This window comes from Bufo gargarizans, chromosome 2 (assembly GCF_014858855.1).
Source record: "Bufo gargarizans isolate SCDJY-AF-19 chromosome 2, ASM1485885v1, whole genome shotgun sequence".
NCBI lineage: Eukaryota > Metazoa > Chordata > Amphibia > Anura > Bufonidae > Bufo > Bufo gargarizans.
The window spans coordinates 333,007,012-333,033,774 of record NC_058081.1 but is presented as its reverse complement, the minus strand read 5'-3'; the positions used below and the strand labels follow the sequence as shown (position 1 = coordinate 333,033,774).

The 26,763-nt window shown below is 44.0% G+C and overlaps 1 pseudogene; it reads left to right on the top strand.

Moving 5' to 3' along the window:
• The window catches only part of LOC122925882, a 2,558,103-nt pseudogene that overhangs the window by 1,964,642 nt on the left and 566,698 nt on the right, over window positions 1-26,763 (top strand).

The window sequence follows — 26,763 nt, the reverse complement described above, 5'->3', positions numbered from 1 at the left end:
GTGAGTCACTTAAAAAAAAAAAAAAAAAGATTCTTGCAGATACTAATTAAATTTCATACACTGACATTTCTGGCTACACGATATAGTCAGGGTAATTAACAGCAGCATATTTCTATACATCATAATGCCAAATAATATGGAGCTCCATATAATTATTGTCCCTGTAGAAACTGTGACAAGTAAGGAGGAATGTCAAAGGATGCTACTGTGTATAATCTGTAAACATGATTCTTGCATCTCCTAGAAACAAGCAGCTTCACTTATCTATTCTGCCTGTAATAATTAAATCAAAGTGGGAGGAATAAATCTGGTACTCAGTTAGTCAATTTTCTCATTGTAAAACCTAGACCTTTATGAGAAATGGGTTTATGCAATTATTTTTTGTTATGGTACAGAGAGGCAAAGGGACATTTTAAGTACTTTCACTTCACGTAGAATTGATTTGTGCCCAAATGGATTCCAAAGTTCAATTTGGATGAATCAGATCCATAACAAATTTTAAGCAATTCACTCATCTCTAGGGACATACAAATATACTTATAGGGACATGTTGTCTAACTCTAGTTCATTCTAGTGGAGAATCGGTGAGTTGAAGACTGTTGTACACCCACCAAATCTATCGAATTTGAAGGAGATGGTGCAGTTTGGGCAGAAAGAATGGGCAAAAAATATCAATGTCTAGATGAACTAAGCTAATTGAGCTATACCCCAAGAAATGTGCATCTGTAATTGCAATGGGGGAGGTTGCAGATGGTGAGTGCCTGTCGTTCCAATGGGGGAGGGGGGAATACTTATGCTCAATAATGTTCTATTTTATTTTGTCTTAATTATTGTTTAAGTCACAGTAAAACATATCTTATACTTTTAAAGTGGTGGGCATGTTAGGTAACTCAAATGTTAATTTTGTTACAATGCAACTAAACAGGAAAAGCACAAAATGAATGAGTACTTTGGCAAGGCACGGTTCAAGAAACTGTAATAGTGTTCTCACAGTTTTCCTCACACTGCAAATGAGCAATTTTACACACAGAAACTAATTTACTGATGTCCTGCAAAAACCACTGAAAGTGACAGGTCACATGGAATCCACACATTTAATGGGAACAACCAGTGAATTTCCTGGTTAGTTTGTGGGTTTCTGGTGGTTACATAGCAACCACTTTTCTATATGTGCAGAATAAAATGTCTTATTCATGTTTTATCAATTCCTTACAATTCAGAGCTATCAGAAAATGGTGTATTATAAATGGTATTTTTTTTGTTTTACCTAGAAATGTAAACATCGGTGTTGTATAAAATATTCATGGGAAGGAATTTTATGTGGTGTGTTTACTTCTTTTCTCTTGTTATACATCTGAAAACAACAACAACAAGGAATTGTTGAATGTCATGCACATAAATTAAAATATTAACACATGACAGAAAGGTCATGGGTAATAAGATAAAAAGACAAGACTAAATTATTGGTTCACTGTAATTTTCATGCTTCTAAATAATTGAACTAGGTGTCTATTCATATCTTGGCTACTATCTTCGGGCTCATATAAAATGAAACATTGTCTACAATTAATCTGGATTACCATAATGTTCTTTTCTGTTTGTTTCTTTAGAATGTTGTACAGTGCCAATTTAAAGAAAAAATAACGCATCTCTTCACTCACCTGGTGATCGGGAGAGAAATGCAAGATGATGACATACACAATCTATTTTTGGGGGGCTATCTTATTTCCAAAAATGCTGAGAAGTCTGAGAAGTTTTATAATGAGATTATGGACATTGAGGAACTTAAAAATGTAAGTCTGCCTCATTGTAATATGTTTAGCCACTAATCTCATTTGATGTTTCCCATGTATTTTTTTCTCAAACAATAGGAAAGGCCACAATTGAAGCATTTATTAATAATGACCAAGCTACAAAATATTGTGACTAGGGTTGAGCTAACCCGAACTGTAAAGTTCGGATTTGTACCGAACTTTAGGATTTTTGGACCCCAGGCCCGAAACCGAACATTTTAGTAAAAGGTGATTTTTTGGTGATTTCTTGGCGCTTTTTGGAAGGCTGCAGAGCAGCCAATCAACAACCGTTTAACTCTGTGCCCTTAGAAGCCATCACAGCCATGCTTACTAATGGCATGGCTGTGATTGGCCAGTGCAGCATGTGACCCAGCCTCTATATAAGCTGGAGTCACATAGCGCTGCACGTCACTCTGCTGTTACTAGTGTAGGGAGAGGATGCTTCTGCTGTGAGGGAGAGAATAGGAAAGAAACTTTAATCAGAACTCCAATTGAACTCAGCAATCTACATAGATATAGTTGTGTGGGTGCAGTGCACAATCTTTTTACCCTGTCCTGAGCCCAGTGACAGAGAAAAATAACTTTTATCCGTCTGTTAGATAGGTGGGCAGAGGCGGCCATTTTATGCAATCTCAGTGCACCAGCACTGCATATGTGCTTTTGTGACATTAAAATCCAAGCTTTAAATATTGCACTAATAATCTGGGTTTAAAAAAACACCCATTTTTGGCAATATCCTACATCTGGTGCCTTTGCAGCATTAGTCAGTGTGAAATTTAATCTAGAAATACAGCTATAATTTTCTGGGTTTTAAAAAACACCCTTTTTGGGCAATATACTCAATTTTACAGCCCTTGTTGCATCTGTACATGTAAAATTCAAGCGTTATATACTGCTATCATATTCTGTTATTAAAAAAACACCCATTTTGGGCAAAATACTTAATTTGTGGCCTTGTCTGCATCTTTCAGTGTGAAATTCAAGCATTATATACTGCTGTTATATTCTGTTAGTAAAAAAAAAACACCTATTTTGTGAAAAATACTTAATATTGTAGCTTTTGCTGCATCTGTGATTCTTAAAAACAAGCTTGAAATAGTTCAATAATTTTCTGGCTTTGAAAAAACACCAATTTATGGCAATACCCTCCATCTGGGGCCTCTGCCGCATTAGTCAGTGTGCAATTTAAGCTAAAAATACAGTTTTATTTTTCTGAGTTTTAAAAAACACCCTTTTTGGGCAAAATACTCAATTTAGCAGCCCTTGCTGCATCTGTACGTGTAAAATTCAAGCGTTATATACTTGTCATATTCTGTTATTAAAAAAACACACATTTTGAGCAAAATACTTAATATTGCAGCTTTTGCTGCATCTGTGATTGTTAAAAACAAGCTTGAAATACTTCAATAATTTTCTGGCTTTGAAAAAAACTAATTTTTGGCAAGACCCTCTATCTGGGGCCTCTGCTGCATTAGTCAGTGTGCAATTTAAGCTAGAAATACAGTTATAATTTTCTGGGTTTTAAAAAACACCCATTTAGGGCAAAATACTTAATTTGCGGCCTTGTCTGCATCTGACAGTGTGAGATACACACTTTAGATACTGCTGTGCTATTCTGGTATTAATAAAACACCCATTTAGGGCAAACAACTTAATTTTGTAGCCTTTGCTGCATATGTCATTGTGAGATACACCCTTTAGATACTATTGTTCTACTCTAACACCAATTTTGGGCAAAAATCTTAATTTTGCAGCCTTCGCTGCATCTGTCATTGTGAGATACACCCTTTACATACTGCTGTGCTATTCTGGTATTAAACACAGATTTTTGGCAAAAATATAAAGATCAGAGTTGGCACCTGCAGCCCATGGTCTTTCACCTCACCCGCTTGCAAATAAGCCAAGCATTCTGAGCCCCAAGTCATGCAGCAGTCACTTCTGATTTTTTTGCTCTACGTGGACCAGTAACCATGGTCAGTGACGTTATATCTCCATAACAGCACACTGGGTAAATGCAGTGGCGTCTGGGCCTGAGGCGGATAGCAGTTTGGCACATGTCTTTCCACCACCGAGGATTGCAGGACCCTTCAGTTTGACTCCTGGTTGGTGCCGGTGAGCCTCAAGCCCACATGGTGGTGTGCGACAATGGGCGAAATCTCGTATCAGCTCTGGGACTAGCCGGTTTAATGCCCATCCCTTGCCTGGCGCATGTGCTGAATTTGGTGGTGCAGAGATTCCTTGAAAATTGCCCCAATATGTCAGAGCTGCTGCAGAAAGTGCGGGCCATCTGTGCGCGCTTTCGGAGTTCTCACCCTGCTGCTGCTCACCTGTCAGCGCTGCAGCGTAACTTTGGCCTTCCCGCTCACCGCCTCATATGCTACGTGTCCACAAGGTGGAACTCCACCTTGCACATGCTGGCGAGACTGTGCGAGTAGCAGCAGGTGATAGTGGAGTTTCAGCTGCAGCACGCATGGGTGAGTCGCTCTGCGGAACAGCACCACTTTACCACCAATGACTGGGCCTCCATGCGAGACCTGTGTTCCTTGTTGCACTGTTTTGAGTACTCCACCAACATGGCTAGTGCCGATAACGCTGTTCTCAGCGTAACTATCCCACTTCTAAGCCTCCTTGAAAAAACGCTGCTGGCGATGATGGAAGAGGATGTGGCACAGGAGGAAGAGGGATCATTTCATAGGGTTTCCGGCCAGTCATTCACAAGTGGCTCCAAGGGTGGGTTCCTGCACCCACAAATGCCAGGTACACAATTGTCCAGCCAGGGCACAGTTCTGGAGGATGATGAGGTGGAGGATGAGGAGATGGAGGAGGAGGAACCATGTTCACAGCAGGGTGGCACCCAGACCAGCTCATGGCTATCACTAGTTCATAGCTGTGGGGATACAGAGGACACAGACGATACACCTCCCACAGAGGACAGCTTTTCGTTGCCTCTGGGCAGCCTGGTACACATCAGCGATTACATGCTGCAGTGTCTCCGCAACGACTGCCGAGTTTCCCACATTCTAACTTGTGCTGATTACTGGGTGGCCACGCTGCTGAATCCCAGTTACAAGGACAACGTACCATCCTTATTTCCCTCACTGGAGCATAATCGTAAGATGCGCGAGTACAAGTGCACGCTGGTAGACACGCTGCTGGTGGCATTCCCACCGGACAGCGGGGGCTGAGGAGGAGGAAGAGATCAGGGTTAGCATGACCGAAATGTGAAAAAGCTTTGTAAGCATGCCACAACAACCATCACCACCAGCTGATATGGAACGTCTTAGCAGGAGGCAGAATTTGACTGTCTGGGTCTGACTGACAGAATTTTGACTGTCTGCCCCCTTCAACTTCTGGTTCTCCAAATTGGGCACATGGCCTGAGCTTGCCCTTTATGCCTTGGAGGTGCTGGCCTGCCCTGCAGCCAGTGTATTATCTGAACGTGTGTTTAGCATGGCAGGGGGCGATATCACAGACAAGCGCAGCCGCCTGTCCACAGCTAATGTGGACAAGCTCACGTTCATTAAAATGAACCAGGCATGGATCCCACAGGACTTGTCCGTACCTTGTGCAGAATAGACATGTATACCATGTATATAAATTTTTAATAATTCCTCTTTAATTGGCCCTTTCATTTAATCCTTCTGCTTTAATAACTTGTCCCACATTTTCGCTTCATCCCATTGCAGCCATTGACCTCCCTTGGATGAGGTCTCCCTTTCTCACGCTCCCTCTCCGGCGTGGAACCCTGATTCCTTGATAAACGTGATCAACATGGTAGGCTCAGAAAAGAACATCGAAAGTTGATGGAACAGATATCCAATTGGATCGTGAACATCACGGGGACGTGCGACATGGTGGGGCAATATGTTTGCACACGCCTACACAAACTGACTGATGGTTCTGCCCCCTGCAACTTCTGGGTTTCCAAATTGGGCACATGGCCTGAGCTTGCTCTTTATGCCTTGGAGGTGCTGGCCTGCCCTGCAGCCAGTGTATTGTCGAAACGTGTGTTTAGCATGACTGGAGGGGGTTATCACAGGTTATATTTCCTAATGTTTTGGGGTGTACCCCAATAAAAAAAATAAAAAAATAATTTAAAACCAAAAAGCAGTGTAGGCTACCTCCTCCTCCTCCACGGCCATTTGCAGCCCTCTAGCCCTGTCCATGACATTTTTACAGCCATTTTAGTGTTCAAAAGTTTGGGTCCCCTTTGACTTTAATGGGGTTCGGGGTCGAGTTTGCGTCAAGTTCGGGTCCCAAACTCAAACTTTTTTGTGCAGTTTGGCCGAACCCATCGAACCCGAACATCCAGGTGTCCACTCAACTCTCATTGTGATGCATGAATGATAGTTATTCTGAACAAGGAAGCAGGTTCCCATGATACAAACACAGAGAAAGAATGCATTATATCACCCCCAGACCGTGTTCACACCATAGTTAGAGCAGCGGTTAGGACCCCTTGCCATGCTGAGAGCCGTGACGTGGTGCATGATGGGCTCCGATATATCCATCACTGGTATATATTGGCGAAAGTCTCAGCTTTTAATATCTTCATTTGTGTCTTGCCAGCATAGTCAGTGTTATATCTGTTTGGTGCATTCTTTCTCTGTGTTTCATACGATTGCTACATTCTGTGTAGTTTGCTCTTGTGGTGCATGTGGACCGCGCCGACATCCTCCATTGTATGCATATTTTGCTGGGGTTAGTCGATTACCGCGGTCCACATGCGGTCGGGTTGCTCCCCCTAATTGAGGACACGCCACTGTGTCAGGGGTTGAGCAGCTCCTCCAAAATTGCCACTAATAATTTTTTTGTTTTTTGGTTTCTCCCATGATACAAAGCTTAGTAACTTAGTAATTATTATAAGAACATAATTATTATAAGAACATTTGGATGGTTTTATCTATAGTCATCTTAAACAGTCATCAGATCATCAGAATGTTGAACATATTTTTATTTACTTATCTTTTAGTTTCCATACCAATCAGTAAATATCTTGCAGTTCTCACAAAAGGCTGACACTTGTTTAGTACAGATCACATCTCAAAAGTCATCTCATTCTCATCACAGACAAGATTACAATGTAAGCTACAGGCAGATTCTTCATTAGATCCAACACAGTTTTCAGCATTAATAGTAGTTTAAGGAGACCTTTCCTGTCCTTGCACAATTAACTCTGCACAGGTCACAGAATTTGTCTACAACATTCTCCTATAGAAGCCAGCAGAAAAAAAAAACCAGATATGTTCAGTGTATACTGTATAATTCATTAGTAAAAATGATAATACCTAAAAATGCATTATAAAAGTAACAGGGTATAAAATTGCCCACACAGTTTCTCAGTCACAGTTCCTGAAACATGTCATCTTCTGCAATCCAGCTGAAAATAGAGATGTTCATTTCCTCCTGTAGCCTCCTATTTTTGGGTGACAAATGCAGGGAATGTATCAGCCAAGAAGACAGGCTTAGTGTTACTGGTAAGCTACTGCAGACCGAAGGAGGGGCTCATTTTAAAGTCACATGGTTCATTGGCACTAGGGAGGAAGGGTTTTCACATGACCCTGAGAGGAAGTGTGGGGGGGAGGGCTTGCCCTGATTGGCTCCCAGACTGACAGACAGCTTGGATGAGCCAATCAGTCCTGCAAAGGATCAGAACATGTTGAAATTTAAGACTCCAGATCGTATTTTCCCCCAACATTTGGCATTAAACATTAGATTGTTGGCAAATCTCTCATGAAAATCAGTGGGATTGGCCAATATTTATCTAAAGCACATATGGGTAGGTAAGGTACAAGGAGTGTAGGATGATCTTAAACACATTTAAGGTCCATTTACACGTCTGTAGAATGGGTCCGCATCTGTTCCACAATTCTGCGGGCAGGAATAGATGTGGACAGCACACAGTGTGCTGTCCGCATCCGCATTTCCAGAGCGTCACTCCAATCTTCCGGACAGTGGCTGCAGAAAAAAATAGAACATGTCCTATTCTTGTCCGCAATTGCGGACAAGAATAGGCAGTTCTATTGGGGTGCCGGCCGGGTGTATTGCGGATCCGCAATACACTACGGACATGTGAATGGACCCTTTTTAGAAGTATTCTTTATACAATTTTTTTTTTTAATCTATAAAGATGATGTCAAGGGGGTTCTTCTGTGTAGCTTCTACAGTTCAATGTAATTTAGGTCTTTCATTAATGAACTATAAGAAATAGGATGTTAAAAGGTAATCAGATCTTTTTGTTGCTTATATTAAGCTCTATAACAATTTTAGTATTTCATTATAGGTAGGTACTATATCCAGACTTAAAAAAAACTTTTCAATATAGAACCAAACTGTGATGAACCCAATTTAAGATATTTTGCCATAGTCAATACTAATGTAATGCATTATTTGATACACTTGTCAAGCAGCAAACTCTTCTCATAAATTGTTCTAATTGATGCTTTCTATGCTTTTGAATCTTCCCTCCTTTTGTGGTAAATAATGATTATTCAGTAGATAAAGCAAGTTTAGTTTGCTTATTTTGAGGTAGGTAAAGAATCTACTATGGACATATTTAGATTCCCTGGTACTCTTGTCATGTTAGCATACAGGATATGATTCCATGTTAGTACTTTATTTTTTGTGTGATGGGTAGACAATATTAATTCTTGTAATAATAGCTGTGATACTGCGCTATAGGAACTGAGAGCGTATTGAAATTAACACACGGGGTATCAGTGAGTAGTTTCCAACACATGGGCATACATCAATATACAAGTATCTAACTGGCTAAACCAGTATACCTGAGATGTAGGTTCCAGTTCACGTGTGGGTGCTCCTGCTTTTGCTCCCGTGTTTGATGCGGAAGTTTTCTTTCCTGCAGTCAGAGATGATCGATTAGGTGAGTATTTGTTTGTCAAATCCTTGATGCTATGATCCAGGACGAGGTGCCAGCATCCTGGGAGCATCAGATGTGACCGTGCATGGTGGATGTTCCAGATACATTAGCAGTCTGCTTTTTGCCTCCTGAGCACTATAAGCTCTGCCTGCTTCTCCTCCTTCTTCTCCCTATCTGCTGCTCCGTCTCTACTCTGAACTCCCCTCCTCTTCCTCTCTTGTGGGCACCCACATGACGTCCATAGACACGTCATCATCGTCCCCTTCACCACCACTCACATTAGAGATATCCGAGTAGGCAGCAACAGCGTGGAACCACCCTCCTTGGGCTTATATGGGTACTGTCATCAGACTGCTGGGTGGCGGCCGTTGATACCTCATCTTCCTGATCCGATGCCAAGAATGGCTGCGCATCAGTAAGGTCTTGTAATGGATGGGAAAATAATTCCTCTGACTCGAGCGGAGTAGATATGGTGGTGGTGGTGGTATCATTGGGGGTGCACACAGCAGACAGTGAAGAGGGTGCAGATAGAGAGGATGAGGAGGGTGCGTAAGCGGAAGGCTGAGTGAGCCACTGAAACCAAGTCTGGTGCATCCTTTGACGTAATCGCACGCACCTTCTGCAACTTCCCACTTAGGCTCCTGCCTGATGCACCTGCCCGACCCCTACCACCCCTGCAGAATGGCCTGCCTCTTCCTCTGCCTGTCATTTCAAAATGACCCTGTGACAAAAGTACCTAAAGAAGGGCAGTATTTGTGGAAGAAGGTAAATCATACCCGTGTTTCAATCAGTTTTTTTGGGGGGCAACTGGTATATTAAACCAGTTAAAATTATTTGTTCCAATAGCGTTTGTCACATTGTGTACATGAGGTAACGCAGCAAAAATGCAAAGAAATGCTGCACTACCCAAATGCACTATATAGAAAGTATATTATTTGTATATAACACTCCTGCTTCAATCTTTTTTTTGGGGGGGGCAACTGGTATATCACACTAGTAGAAACTATCTGATCCAATGGCGTTTGTCACTCTGTGTAGCTGCAATAATGCAGCAAAACCGCAAACAAATGCTGCACTACCCAAATGCACTATATAGAAAGTATATTATTTGTATATAACACCCCTGCTTCAATCAGTTTTTTGGGGGGGCAACTGGTAAGTCACACCAGTAGAAATAATATGTTCCAATGGCATTTGCCACTCTGTGTGGCTGCAGTAACACAGCAAAACAGCAAACAAATGCTGCACTACTCAAATGCACTATATGGAAAGTATATTATTGGTATGTAACACCCCTGTTTTTTTTGGGGGGGGCAACTGGTATAGCAAACCAGTTGAAATTATTTGTTCCAATAGCATTTGTCACTCTGCGTAGCTGAGGTAACGCAGCAAAACTGCAAACAAATGCTGCACTACCCAAATGCACTATATGGAAAGTATATTTTTTGGTATATAACACCCCTGCTTCAATCAGTTTTTTGGGGGGGCAACTGGCATATCACACCAGTAGAAATAATTTGCTCTAATAGCGTTTGTCACTCTGTGTAGCTGCAGTATCGCAGCAGAACTGCACACAACTGCTGCACAATACAAATGCACGAAAATATACTTTCTATGTTAGAAAGTATATTATAAGTATATTATACCCCTCAGTAAGTCACACCTATCGATTGGACAAATATACCAGTCCTTAAATGGACTTTTGTGGCCCTATTAGCTAGCGTTTGGTGTCCCTAACAGTCTGTCCCTGCTCCACACAGCAACCTCTCCCTACACTGGCAAAAGACTGAATATAAAATTGTGGCCAGATCGGGTTTATATATATGGTAGGGGGTATGTCCATGTGCTGAAATGTCTCAATTGGCTGTCCTGTACCACCTGATGGATGTGTCATGGGTCAAAGTTCTTAGCAATGTAAAAGAATATGGTGCCGGCAGACATCGCCATATGTTTGCACATTCGGCGAACTGCGAACAAGCAAAGTTCGCCGCAAAACAACCGTCGGGCGAATGGCAAGGCCATCTCTAATCCTCATGTTTGCAAGGGTTTTCCTACAAGTACTCCAGTTTTAACTCATGATCTAAAGAAATACTAATAGGGAATTTAGATCATTAGGCAGTGAGAGGTTGAAAAAAAGGTCTGTAGAGCATTATGAAATATGTAAGTGATATATAAGTAAAATAAATAACTAAATAACCGTGCTGAATATAAGGTCTGTGACTTGATCATAAACAATTCAGATATTCCTCATTTCACAAACTAATACTTTAATGACAGATTTAACCTATTCAGATGGTGGTCAAATGTCATCAACACCTAAAGATCTTTTTGTAAACTTGAAAATTTAAGGTGGCCCTGCATTTTTGATAGTTACGAGATGAACACTTGTTTAGCAGACAACTTTTCTTCCTGACATCCCTGTATGTTTGCACATTCAGTTTGGCCAATTGTGCATATGTTTTCCATAGGGAGAGAGGAATAAGATGGTGCCAGACATCTATGGAAGAAGAATTCTCTCTCTTGCAAAGGACCAACAATGTTCAAATTCAACATTCCCAACCCTCACATTCTTTCATCTACCAAATGAACATCAGCTACACATCAAATACCCATTAGAAAATTGATGTAATGTGTATGGTCACCTTTATAGAAACTGATCCAGACAGGAAAGGGCTTGAAGCAAAGGCTGATAATCCAGTTTTGCCAGAATTGGGAGTATTGGAAATATGTATTATGTGTAAATTCAGAGGTAATACATTAAAATTGTACACCTACAGGGGTGCAGAGGTTGCATACCTGAGCCTTTGAGATAGAGGGGGGTTAGTGGTTTCTCTATTAAATAAGAGGACAGTAATGCAATGAGTAGCATACAAAGAATAATGCTGTTTCCTTTACCTAAGAAGCTTAACCAGTATACAAGTGCAAAACAAAAAGTGATATGTGCCTATAAAATCTACAATAGTAGACTGTTCATGCAGTTCTTGGTTCATAAAAAAATAATTTAAGTTTATGCAGTGTGAAGGGGTATGTCCAGTATGGCACTTTGGGTAAATGGATTTCTGCAAAATTTACAGTAGACATGTGTAGCATTATACTCAATATAATACTTATACTGGACCAGTAGTGTAACATATCCGTGAGAATAATAGGCTACACCACCAATAGATTTGGGTCCTACAATAAATATTAAGTTCAATGTACAAACCGGATTCCCAAAAAGTTGGGACACTATACAAATCGTGAATAAAAACTGAATGCAATGATGTGGAGGTGCCAACTTCTAATATTTTATTCAGAATAGAACATAAATCGCGGAACAAAAGTTTAAACTGCGAAAATTTACCATTTTAAGGGAAAAATATGTTGAATCAGAATTTCATGGTGTCAACAAATCCCCAAAAAGTTGGGACAAGGCCATTTTCACCACTGTGTGGCATCTCCCCTTCTTCTTACAACACTCAACAGATGTCTGGGGACCGAGGAGACCAGTTTCTCAAGTTTACAAATAGGAATGCTCTCCCATTCTTGTCTAATACAGGCCTCTAACTGTTCAATCGTCTTGGGCCTTCTTTGTTGCACCTTCCTCTTTATGATGCGCTAAATGTTCTCTATAGGTGAAAGATTTGGACTGCAGACTGGCCATTTCAGTACCCGGATCCTTCTCCTACGCAGCCATAATGTTGTGATTGATGCAGAATGTGGTCTGGCATTATCTTGTTGAAAAATGCAGGGTCTTCCCTGAAAGAGATGACGTCTGGATGGGAGCATATGTTGTTCTAGAACCTGAATATATTTTTCTGCATTGATGGTGCCTTTCCAGACATGCAAGCTGCCCATGCCACACGCACTCATGCAACCCCATACCATCAGAGATGCAGGCTTCTGAACTGAGCGTTGATAGCAACTTGGGTTGTCCTTGTCCTCTTTGGTCCGGATGACATGGCGTCCCAGATTTCCAAAAATCACAGAACAGTCTTCCATTTTGCCACACTCCATTTTAAATGATCCCTGGCCCAGTGAAAACGCCTGAGCTTGTGGATCTTGCGTAGAAATGGCTTCTTCTTTGCACTGTAGAGTTTCAGCTGGCAACGGCGGATGGCACAGTGGATTGTGTTTACTGACAATGGTTTCTGGAAGTATTCCTGAGCCCATTCTGTGATTTCCTTTACAGTAGCATTCCTGTTTGTGGTGCAGTGTCGTTTAAGGGCCCGGAGATCACGGGCATCCAGTATGGTTATACGGCCTTGACCCTTACGCACAGAGATTGTTCCAGATTCTCTGAATCTTCGGATGATGTTATGCACAGTTGATGATGATAGATGCAAAGTCTTTGCAATTTTTCGCTGGGTAACACCTTTCTGATATTGCTCCACTATCTTTCTGTGCAACATTGTGGGAATTGGTGATCCTCTACCGATCTTGGCTTCTGAGAGACACTGCCACTCTGAGAAGCTCTTTTTATACCCAATCATGTTGCCAATTGACCTAATTAGTGTTAATTGGTCTTCCAGCTCTTCGTTATGCTCAAATTTACTTTTTCCACCCTCTTATTGCTACTTGTCCCAACTTTTTGGGGATTTGTTGACACCGTGAAAATTTGAATCAACATATTTTTCCTTTAAAATGATACATTTACTCGGATTTAACGTTTGATCTGTCATCTACGTTCTATTACAAATAAAATATTGACATTTGCCATCTCCACATCATTGCATTCAGTTTTTATTCAAAATTTGTTTAGTGTCCCAACTTTTTTGGAATCCGGTTTGTATATTGCCATCATATTTAATACATTTCTATAAATATCCTTCAATTATTTTTTCTGTATTTTAGTGTATGCAGCATTTTTTACAACAATACAATAAGCACAGTAAGACACCAATGAATCTGGTAATGTTTCACTTTGCCATAGAGCACATTTCTAGAATAAGTAGAATCCTGAAACTACCATGTGGACATGCTCTGCTCATTGGTAAGTTTTTCTATCGTTATTGTACAGATCTTGAGATATGTCATGTTTTAAAACTGCTACTTGTTTCTAGTTTGGTATAGTACATCTACAGTATACCGAATCAAAGTTAGGACATACGGATGTAGCAGGGTTAACACACATGCTTTATGAGACGTGCTATCTAAACAACTCAACTCATTAAGCAATTTCTTTTCAATGGCTTTTGTTTCAAGATAACATGATGAGTTAAAAAATTATAGTTAAAAGTGTGTGTTTTAAATGCTTCCTCGGCTTGCAGAAAGGGGTATCAGAAATGGGATGTCCACTGTTGGAGGTTTGTGGTGGGATCAGAAATGACAGACTTTCAGACTTCGGGTGTTAAAGGTCCAAACAATGTTTATTTCCTTATAAATACATTTGGCTCCCAGCAGAATACAGGGTGTCAAGTTAACTGTCACGTGGTGTGAAGCCATGGCACATGAATCATGACAAACATTTAAAAAAACTGCTTGTCTGGGCGCTAACTATAGAGAGAACTTCTCTCTATGTATAGAAATCCTCACTCTTTGTATAGTTAGTGCCCGTCTGGGTGATAACGATGCAGAGAACTTCTCTCTATCACCTATGCTTTTAGCATGTCATGAGGAACCGTTTTGCACAGCCACACGGTCAAATAGTCAGCATACTTTGACACTGCATGAGGCTCTGAGGCCTCTATTTATTCTAAACTAACAATTCTAGTAGCCACACCTAGTATCTCCTCAGGCAAGGAGGAATAGCTGTGCTGGGGTAAGGGTGTAGGATGGTAGGTTCCCATTTGCTAATCTACCTACTATTCCAAAAAATCCAGCCCACAAACGAAGTCTGAACAAAAGAGCTCAGGCAAACTAACTTTGCTGAAACACATACAGCTTTCGGGATTCCTTTCATCTCACCCAGCTTTGGGAGAAATATTCACCTCTTTACACACATTGTTCCACCACCTATCAGACATGTTTGGCATATTCTAAGGCATTTCAGCCTAATCTAAAAAGTCTAAGATGAGGCTGAAACAAACATACACAATGATAACAGGGGCCTTTACCAATACTCTAACATGAAATGTAAATTTGAGAACAGGTTGCTGAGTAAAATTAAAACATCATTTTTTTTTTACTCACCTGTTATATGTCACCCTGCTCCAGTGCCACCAATCTGGTCCTGCTTCACAGCCAATCGGCTGGCCTCAGTGGTCACCTGCTGTTAATTCATGCAAGATCACTGAGGACAATAATTGACTGCTGCAGTCACATGAACAGTGAAAGGCACATGACCACTAGCGGCCCAGTGGGGATCAGAGCAATTGAGACTGGAGCTGCAAAATGTTTAAATATCTTGGAAACCCCTTTAACTAAATAGATTTTACTGATTTAATCATATGTTTGTAGAATAATTTTGTTATGTATGCAGTTGCACTACAGAAAATAATTAAGAATTTAAATAAGAAATGACAATAAAATTATTATTACTGCTATAACATACTGACATCAATTATATGTGTATTAGTTTAATGTTTAAATTGTATATCCTCATTGTGATCAGGAATTGGAGGGACTGGACGCCAGTCTGCCACAAGACTTGCAGCGTTCATGGCAGACATTGAAGTTTATCAAGTTAGTATTCTGAAATCATACACGGTTAGTGAATGGAGAGATGATCAAAAAAAAAGTGTTGAAAGCTGCTGGACAGAACGGGATTCCAACTGTGTTTCTGTTTGCTGATCATCAAATAAAGGTACAGCTAAACAATGGTAATGTAAATTAGAAGAAATATGCATTATAATTGAATCAAGGTAATAGCTGCCCATAAAAATAAAATGATATCAGTAATGCAGCATATCCAATATATAAAGCTGAGTGTATGTGTGCTTGTCCGCTAAAGAAACCCACACCGTCACATTTACAATCACGAAATTTGGAACACAGGTACATCAGGTGTCCAGGAAGGTTGTAGACTGGGTCTCAGCTCTCTAGCACGTACGAAGCCTGGTCACATGACCCTTATCAGCCAATAGAAGCTTGCAGGCCCTTAGTCTCCACATACATACAGTTTTACACCAGGTTTCCATAACAACCCAGCCATTTTTCTTTACTGCTGTAGGTTAGAGTTAAAGGGGCAGAGCAATGTGGATGACACTGTTAAGGGAGCGGAGTGCTGTGGAGGTCACAGTTAAGGGGGCAGGTAGGGTGGCCATTCAGGCCACCATCAAAAGATGGAATTATAAACCCCGCCCCCAGACCCTGCTAAACCACACCTAGTCCCAGGTACGCCACGCCTCTCCCACTCCACAGCTGACGGGGATTGAAAAAGTGAAGGTAAAAATCAACTTCTGTCAGCTGCAGGGTTGGAAGGAAGGTTGACTTTGTCCCACCAGCTCATGCTCAGACAGCACAGTGCTGCTGTCTGAGAGTGAACTGTTCAAAAGGACTTCCCTGTGTCCATCCAGACCTAAAATCGGACCTCTGGCCACCTTAGGGGCAGGACACTGTGGAGGTCACAGTTAAGGGGACGGTCCGCTATGTAGGTCAGTTTTAAGGGGCAGAGTGCTGTTAAGGGGACGGGGTGTTGTGGAAATCACTGTTAAGGAGATTGGGTACTGTGGAGGTCACTAATCAAGGGGCTTCCGCTGTGGAGGTCACTGTTAAGGGGGAGGGCTGCTGTGGAGGTCACTGTTAAGGGGGAGGGCTGTTGTGGAGGTCACTGTTAAGGGGACGAGATGCTATGGAGGTCAGTGATAAGGGGCTGGGTGCTGTAGAGGTCATTTTTAAGGGGGCAGGTTGTTGTGGAGGTCACATTTTAAAGGAACTAAGCTCTGTGGAAGTCAGTGTTAAGGGGGTGAGTTATTGTGGAACTGTTAACGAGACGGGGTACTATCAAGGTCACTAATAAAGGGGCAGCCACTGTGGAGGTCACTGTTAAAGGGGAGGGTGCTCTGGATGTTACTGTTAAGGGGGCAGGCCGCTGTGGAGGTGACTGTTAAAGGGACAAGGTACTGTAGATGTCACTGTTATAGTGGATGCTGTCTTTTAACGACACACACAACATTAAATGAAATGTACCCTGGGTCCTTCTGCTAGCACAGTAATAATAGCTACTTACATACAGAGTGATATTTTGCCACAAAACTGTAATATCAATACTCAACAAAGCTGCTCAGTAAATTGCTTGCTTTAGTCCTCAAAATGCCCATTATGAGAATGATAGTAGTTTCAGGAATGCTCGTTAAAGCAGATGAAGAAAGATGGGACTTCAAATTATAAATGTTTTTTGCAATAGCTGCACAGGAAAAGTACAAGAAATTAATAGTGAAAGATTATTTTTCCCCTTCTTCTGAGCTTCATTATTTGAATTGTAAATTGATAATTTTCTTTCTTGCAATAGGATGAGTCATTTTTGGAAGACATCAACATGATCCTGAGTACTGGTGATGTTCCTTCCCTGTTTAATAATGAAGAAAAACTGGAAGTCATGGAAAAGGTCATCTTTCTTTTATTGTGCTCTATTAAGAGGTGCTCACAGACAGAGAGGGAGGAGAGCATGCGAATGATTTCATGATACAAGAACACTGATCATTATAAAGGAATTTCTGGGGAAATTTACAGAAATTCCATCAACCTTTATGATGCTAACATACAGTTTATGTTCACAAAATGATACCAAAAGTTTTTGTGGTTTATAAAATGTCCAGGTACAGCACTGGGTCTGCTGAAAGTACAAATTAATTTTATGCCCTTGGATATTAAAGGGGTTGTCTCACTTCAGTAAGTGGCATTGATCATGTAGAGAAAGTTAATACAAGCCATTTACTAATAGTAAAGGCTGTGTACAGCCTGTAATTGTGGGAGGAGCTCCCTCCCCTACTTATACTCAGCAGTCCAAGGAGGAGGGCGCTCGTTTTCTGTGCATGGTTCCAACTTCGGCAGACTCGTGACGCCACTTCCAGTTCAAGCGACTTCAGGTTCGTGTTCCTGCAGAGTACGGCGCCAGCGGTAAGTGAGAACTTCGGCGCATTCCAGCCGGCCGCGGCCTCCCCGCTTCTCCTCCTGCCGTTTCTTCTCCTCGGCCGGACGCGGTCTGCAGCCTGGGGGGCCTCCAGGCATCGGTTGGGTGGTTCCGGTCGACGTCCAGGCGGCTTCCCCTCCAGGTATCCTGGCGCTCAGCCAGCTTGGATATCGCGGTCCCAGACCCCGTCCCAGGGGCGGGGTCTCAGCAGCCTTACCCCCATTCCATCATGAGAAGGCTTCATCTGGCCTTCATAGGATCGATGTGATGAGGGAGTCAGGGATCCTGGGGGAATCAGGGTCTGGGAGCTGCAGATGTCCAATACCTCTTTTACCAGGAGGTGTATGCAGCCCTTAACCCCTACACTTCCAAAAAATAAATAAAAATGGCATTCATTGCTTGCTGCCGATTGCTCCAACACAGTGTACATCACAACAGGGGTCCCTGATTCAGCCATATTGATTGTCGAGGCCGCTCAGGTGCTTCTTCAGGGGATCGGGGGGACCCCATTCCTCAGGCCAAGTACCGGTCATGCGGTTACCCGATTGCCCAGCCCCTGTTTTGTGCGTTCAGTTCTGTTCTACTTCGGCTCCATGTGATCACCAGAGTCGCCAGGCCAGGTTGCCTGGGACTGCCAGGGTCAGGCGGTTGCCTGGGACGCTCAGGTCCATGTTTGCCTGGTTCGTCCGACGCACCCAGGTGTCTGAAATCTTCACGAAATGTGTATGTAATTGCCTGATTCGCTCAGGATTCAATGTATTTGCCTGAATCGCTCAGGTTCCATGTATCTGCCTGAAACGCTCAGGGTTATTTTCAGCAGTGTCCAGTTGGTTCCTCTTTACCCGGTTCGTGTTCCGCATTTTAAAATTCCTGATTCACTCGGGTCTTTTTTCATGCAGAGCAACTTCGGCCCCTGATTTTTGCTGATCGGGGTCATCCAGCAGTTGGCCATGGCACCCAGGCCGCATCCTGGACTCCTTCGCTTCAATCCAGTGCCACCAGATCACACCCCTCTCCGGGTCTCGTACCAACGCAAGCTTGTTTTTTCATATAAACAGGGCCTCAGGCCTCCGGAATTCCAGTCCATCCGGAATATGCTTACCTCTTTCCCATGCAGTATGAAGATGTCCCAAGCTACAGAGTCGGATGATAATGTGTCCCTACCCGGGTCTTCGGTGTCAGGTTGCGCCAGTAACCCGTCCCTTCGTAGCTGGACGATTCCGAAACTCATCGTGGAGCTTAACAGGAGAGGAATCCGTCATCCTGCATCAGCTAGGAAGGCGGAACTCTATCGTCTCCTGATGACGGAGCCAGAGGGTTCTAATGACCAGCCCTCTCTCTCCTCCATTCAGCTGTCCCTGCTGCAGTTGCAGTCCACCATCGGCAGTCTCGCCGGTTCAGTGGCAAATATCTAAGCCAGAATGGGGGAATTGGAGTCCTGGCCTCCGGCGGCACCACCATCTCCAGCCCCACCACCTATTCCTTCAACGTCCCAGGACGCGGCTCCAGGTACCGTCTGTGCCAGCCCTCAGATTGCTCCCTCATATTTTATCCCTGAGAACTTAAAAAGGGATATTCTAGCAGGGAAAGATGTCAACCTGGCATCTATTCTCATTGCGTCTCAGGACGTGTCTGAGAACAAGATAATTAATTGTGGGGAGGTGTCGGTGGTTCTCAGTTTGAACCGTAAACTATCCATTCCTGAATTTGTATTAGTGTTCAGCCTCTTCAGAGACACCATCTGCTCTGTCCAGCCGCAAAGACGTGAGGAACTGGACTCGTACTTGTACCGTATCACAGACTTGGGGTACAAGTACGGTGGCACCAAATTCTATGACTATCACCGGTCATTCTCGGCCAAGGCAGCCGCTGCCCTCACCTAGTTTCAGTTTATCACTGACTGGCCGAACCTCGACATGGAGCTATTCTGTCGACATTTCGCCGGGTTAAGGGCTCCCACTTGTGCGGCTTGCCAGTCTATCCAGCACACCACAGACTGGTGCCCCAGCCCAGGAGGGTTCCCTTCCTGGTCCCTCCAGCGCCCAGCGGTTCCAGGCCTCAACCAATAAGCTGGGTAGGCCTATCACTAGGGATGAGCGAACTCGAACTGTATAGTTCGGGTTCGTACCGAATTTTGGGGTGTCCGTGACACGGACCCGAACCCGGACATTTTCGTAAAAGTCCGGGTTCGGGTTCGGTGTTCGTCGCTTTCTTCGCGCTTTTGTGACGCTTTCTTGGCGCTTTTTGAAAGGCTGCAAAGCAGCCAATCAACAAGCGTCATACTACTTGCCCCAAGAGGCCATCACAGCCATGCCTACTATTGGCATGGCTGTGATTGGCCAGAGCACCATGTGACCCAGCCTCTATTTAAGCTGGAGTCACATAGCGCCGCCCGTCACTCTGCTCTGATTAGCGTAGGGAGAGGTTGCGGCTGCGACAGTAGGGCGAGATTAGGCAGATTAACTCCTCCAAAGGACTTGATTAACTGATCGATCTGCAGCTGTGGATCATTGAGCTGCTGATCCTCAATTGCTCACTGTTTTTAGGCTGCCCAGACCGTTTGTCAGTCACATTTTTCTGGGGTGATCGGCGGCCATTTTGTGTCTTGTGGTGCGCCAGCACAAGCTGCGACCAAGTGCATTTAACCCTCAATGGTGTGGTTGTTTTTTGGCTAAAGCCTACATCAGGGTGAAGCTGTCACACCAAGTGCATTTAACCAGCAATAGTCTGTTTATTTTTTGGCCATATACTACATCAGGGGCAAGCTGCGCCTGTCACCAAGTGCATTTAACCCTCAATGGTGCGTTTGTTTTTTGGCTAAAGCCTACATCAGGGTGAAGCTGTCACACCAAGTGCATTTAACCAGCAATAGTCTGTTTATTTTTTGGCCATATACTACATCAGGGGCAAGCTGCGCCCGTCACCAAGTGCATTTAACCCTCAGTAGTGTGGTTGGTCAAGCTATCACACCAAGTGCATTTAACCAGCAATAGTCTGTTCATTTTTTGGCCATATACTAAATCAGGGGCAAGCTGCGCCCGTCACCAAGTGCATTTAACCAGCAATAGTCTGTTCATTTTTTGGCCATATACTACATCAGGGGCAAGCTGCGCCCGTCACCAAGTGCATTTAACCCTCAGTAGTGTGGTTGGTCAAGCTGTGACACCAAGTGCATTTAACCAGCAATAGTCTGTTCATTTTTTGGCCATATACTACATCAGGGGCAAGCTGCGCCCATCACCAAGTGCATTTAACCAGCAATAGTGTGGTTATTTTTTGGCCATATCCCAGTCTAATTCTGTCACTAAATCCATACCGGTCACCCAGCGCCTAAATACTAGGCCTCAAATTTATATCCCGCTAAATCTCTCGTTAGCGCTGTCCTGTTGTGGCTGGGAAAGTTATTTAGTGTCCGTCAAAGCACATTTTTTGTTCTGGGTTGAAATACAATTCCCAATTTAGCAATTTAAAAATTTAGTGGTTTCTGCTGTATCAGAGCTATTTGAAATCTATCCCTAAAAGGGTATATAATATTCAAGGTGCACATAGGGACATTCAGAATAACTTCACACACCCGCTACTGTGCATTTCCAAGTCTAATTCTGTCACTAAACCCATACCTGTCACCCAGCGCCTAAATACTAGGCCTCAAATTCATATCCAGCTAAATCTGTCGTTAGTGCTGTAGCTGTGCGAGTTATTTAGTGTCCGTTCAAGCACATTTCTTGTTCTGGGTTGAAATACAATTCCCAATTTAGCAATTTCATAATTTAGTGGTTTCTGCTATATCAGAGCTATTTGAAATCTATCCCTAAAAGGGTAGATCATATTGAAGGTGCACATAGGGACATTCAGAATAACTTCACACACCCGCTACTGTGCATTTCCAAGTCTAATTCTGTCACTAAACCCATACCTGTCACCCAGCGCCTAAATACTAGGCCTCAAATTTATATCCAGCTAAATCTGTCCTTAGTGCTGTAGCTGGGCGAGTTATTTAGTGTCCGTTCAAGCACATTTCTTGTTCTGGGTTGAAATACAATTCCCAATTTAGCAATTTCATAATTTAGTGGTTTCTGCTATATCAGAGCTATTTGAAATCTATCCCTAAAAGGGTAGATCATATTGAAGGTGCACATAGGGACATTCAGAATAACTTCACACACCCGCTACTGTGCATTTCCAAGTCTAATTCTGTCACTAAACCCATACCTGTCACCCAGCGCCTAAATACTAGGCCTCAAATTTATATCCAGCTAAATCTGTCCTTAGTGCTGTAGCTGGGCGAGTTATTTAGTGTCCGTTCAAGCACATTTCTTGTTCTGGGTTGAAATACAATTCCCAATTTAGCAATTTCATAATTTAGTGGTTTCTGCTATATCAGAGCTATTTGAAATCTATCCCTAAAAGGGTAGATCATATTGAAGGTGCACATAGGGACATTCAGAATAACTTCACACACCCGCTACTGTGCATTTCCAAGTCTAATTCTGTCACTAAACCCATACCTGTCACCCAGCGCCTAAATACTAGGCCTCAAATTTATATCCAGCTAAATCTGTCCTTAGTGCTGTAGCTGGGCGAGTTATTTAGTGTCCGTTCAAGCACATTTCTTGTTCTGGGTTGAAATACAATTCCCAATTTAGCAATTTCATAATTTAGTGGTTTCTGCTATATCAGAGCTATTTGAAATCTATCCCTAAAAGGGTAGATCATATTGAAGGTGCACATAGGGACATTCAGAATAACTTCACACACCCGCTACTGTGCATTTCCAAGTCTAATTCTGTCACTAAACCCATACCTGTCACCCAGCGCCTAAATACTAGGCCTCAAATTTATATCCAGCTAAATCTGTCCTTAGTGCTGTAGCTGGGCGAGTTATTTAGTGTCCGTTCAAGCACATTTCTTGTTCTGGGTTGAAATACAATTCCCAATTTAGCAATTTCATAATTTAGTGGTTTCTGCTATATCAGAGCTATTTGAAATCTATCCCTAAAAGGGTAGATCATATTGAAGGTGCACATAGGGACATTCAGAATAACTTCACACACCCGCTACTGTGCATTTCCAAGTCTAATTCTGTCACTAAACCCATACCTGTCACCCAGCGCCTAAATACTAGGCCTCAAATTTATATCCAGCTAAATCTGTCCTTAGTGCTGTAGCTGGGCGAGTTATTTAGTGTCCGTTCAAGCACATTTCTTGTTCTGGGTTGAAATACAATTCCCAATTTAGCAATTTCATAATTTAGTGGTTTCTGCTATATCAGAGCTATTTGAAATCTATCCCTAAAAGGGTATATAATATTCAAGGTGCACATTGGGTCATTCAGAATAACTTCACACACACCCGCTACTGTGTATTTCTAAGTCTAATTCTGTCACTAAACCCATACCTGTCACCCAGCGCCTAAATACTAGGCCTCAAATTTATATCCTGCTAAATCTCTCGTTAACGCTGTCCTGTTGTGGCTGGGAAAGTTATTTAGTGTCCGTCAAAGCACATTTTTTGTTCTGGGTTGAAATACAATTCCCAATTTAGCAATTTCATAATTTAGTGGTTTCTGCTATATCAGAGCTATTTGAAATCTATCCCTAAAAGGGTATATAATATTCAAGGTGCACATTGGGTCATTCAGAATAACTTCACACACACCCGCTACTGTGTATTTCTAAGTCTAATTCTGTCACTAAACCCATACCTGTCACCCAGCGCCTAAATACTAGGCCTCAAATTTATATCCTGCTAAATCTCTCGTTAACGCTGTCCTGTTGTGGCTGGGAAAGTTATTTAGTGTCCGTCAAAGCACATTTTTTGTTCTGGGTTGAAATACAATTCCCAATTTAGCAATTTCATAATTTAGTGGTTTCTGCTATATCAGAGCTATTTGAAATCTATCCCTAAAAGGGTATATAATATTCAAGGTGCACATTGGGTCATTCAGAATAACTTCACACACACACGCTTCTGTGCATTTCCAAGTCTAATTCTGTCACTAAATCCATACCGGTCACCCAGCGCCTAAATACTAGGCCTCAAATTTATATCCCGCTGAATTTGAATACAATACATTGGGCCAAATAATATATTTGTTGTTGTGGTGAACCATAACAATGAGAAAAACATCTAGTAAGGGACGCGGACGTGGACATGGTCGTGGTGGTGTTAGTGGACCCTCTGGTGCTGGGAGAGGACGTGGCCGTTCTGCCACATCCACACGTCCTAGTGTACCAACTACCTCAGGTCCCAGTAGCCGCCAGAATTTACAGCGATATATGGTGGGGCCCAATGCCGTTCTAAGGATGGTAAGGCCTGAGCAGGTACAGGCATTAGTCAATTGGGTGGCCGACAGTGGATCCAGCACGTTCACATTATCTCCCACCCAGTCTTCTGCAGAAAGCGCACAGATGGCGCCTGAAAACCAACCCCATCAGTCTGTCACATCACCCCTATGCATACCAGGGAAACTGTCTCAGCCTCAAGTTATGCAGCAGTCTCTTATGCTGTTTGAAGACTCCGCTGGCAGGGTTTCCCAAGGGCATCCACCTAGCCCTTCCCCAGCGGTGAAAGACATAGAATGCACTGACGCACAACCACTTATGTTTCCTGATGATGAGGACATGGGAATACCACCTCAGCATGTCTCTGATGATGACGAAACACAGGTGCCAACTGCTGCGTCTTTCTGCAGTGTGCAGACTGAACAGGAGGTCAGGGATCAAGACTGGGTGGAAGACGATGCAGGGGACGATGAGGTCCTAGACCCCACATGGAATGAAGGTCGTGCCACTGACTTTCACAGTTCGGAGGAAGAGGCAGTGGTGAGACCGAGCCAACAGCGTAGCAAAAGAGGGAGCAGTGGGCAAAAGCAGAACACCCGCCGCCAAGAGACTCCGCCTGCTACTGACCGCCGCCATCTGGGACCGAGCACCCCAAAGGCAGCTTCAAGGAGTTCCCTGGCATGGCACTTCTTCAAACAATGTGCTGACGACAAGACCCGAGTGGTTTGCACGCTGTGCCATCAGAGCCTGAAGCGAGGCATTAACGTTCTGAACCTGAGCACAACCTGCATGACCAGGCACCTGCATGCAAAGCATGAACTGCAGTGGAGTAAACACCTTAAAACCAAGGAAGTCACTCAGGCTCCCCCTGCTACCTCTTCTGCTGCTGCCGCCTCGGCCTATTCTGCTGCTGCCGCCTCGGCCTCTTCCTCCGCCTCTGGAGGAACGTTGGCACCTGCCGCCCAGCAAACAGGGGATGTACCACCAACACCACCACCAACACCTCCGTCACCAAGCGTCTCAACCATGTCACACGCCAGCGTTCAGCTCTCCATCTCACAAACATTTGATAGAAAGCGTAAATTCCCACCTAGCCACCCTCGATCCCTGGCCCTGAATGCCAGCATTTCTAAACTACTGGCCTATGAAATGCTGTCATTTAGGCTGGTGGACACAGACAGCTTCAAACAGCTCATGTCGCTTGCTGTCCCACAGTATGTTGTTCCCAGCCGGCACTACTTCTCCAAGAGAGCCGTGCCTTCCCTGCACAACCAAGTATCCGATAAAATCAAGTGTGCACTGCGCAACGCCATCTGTAGCAAGGTCCACCTAACCACAGATACGTGGACCAGTAAGCACGGCCAGGGACGCTATATCTCCCTAACTGCACACTGGGTAAATGTAGTGGCAGCTGGGCCCCAGGCGGAGAGCTGTTTGGCGCACGTCCTTCCGCCGCCAAGGATCGCAGGGCAACATTCTTTGCCTCCTGTTGCCACCTCCTCCTTCTCGGCTTCCTCCTCCTCTTCTTCCACCTGCTCATCCAGTCAGCCACACACCTTCACCACCAACTTCAGCACAGCCCGGGGTAAACGTCAGCAGGCCATTCTGAAACTCATATGTTTGGGGGACAGGCCCCACACCGCACAGGAGTTGTGGCGGGGTATTGAACAACAGACCGTCGAGTGGTTGCTGCTGGTGAGCCTCAAGCCCGGCCTGGTGGTGTGTGATAATGGGCGAAATCTCGTTGCAGCTCTGGGACTAGCCAATTTGACGCACATCCCTTGCTTGGCGCATGTGCTGAATTTGGTGGTGCAGAAGTTCATTCACAACTACCCCGACATGTCAGAGCTGCTGCATAAAATGCGGGCCGTCTGTTCGCGCTTCCGGCGTTCACATCCTGCTGCTGCTCGCCTGTCTGCGCTACAGCGTAACTTCGGCCTTCCCGCTCACCGCCTCATATGCGACGTGCCCACCAGGTGGAACTCCACCTTGCACATGCTGGACAGACTGTGCGAGCAGCAGCAGGCCATAGTGGAGTTTCAGCTGCAGCACGCACGGGTCAGTCGCACTACAGAACAGCACCACTTCACCACCAATGACTGGGCCTCCATGCGAGACCTGTGTGCCCTGTTGCGCTGTTTCGAGTACTCCACCAACATGGCCAGTGGCGATGACACCGTTATCAGCGTTACAATACCACTTCTATGTCTCCTTGAGAAAACACTTAGGGCGATGATGGAAGAGGAGGTGGCCCAGGAGGAGGAGGAGGAGGAAGAGGGGTCATTTTTAGCACTTTCAGGCCAGTCTCTTCGAAGTGACTCAGAGGGAGGTTTTTGGCAACAGCAGAGGCCAGGTACAAATGTGGCCAGCCAGGGCCCACTACTGGAGGACGAGGAGGACGAGGATGAGGAGGAGGTGGAGGAGGATGAGGATGAAGCATGGTCACAGCGGGGTGGCACCCAACGCAGCTCGGGTCCATCACTGGTGCGTGGCTGGGGGGAAAGGCAGGACGATGACGATACGCCTCCCACAGAGGACAGCTTGTCCTTACCCCTGGGCAGCCTGGCACACATGAGCGACTACATGCTGCAGTGCCTGCGCAACGACAGCAGAGTTGCCCACATTTTAACCTGTGCGGACTACTGGGTTGCCACCCTGCTGGATCCACGCTACAAAGACAATGTGCCCACCTTACTTCCTGCACTGGAGCGTGATAGGAAGATGCGCGAGAACAAGCGCACGTTGGTAGACGCGCTACTGAGAGCATTCCCAAATGTCACAGGGGAACAAGTGGAAGCCCAAGGCCAAGGCAGA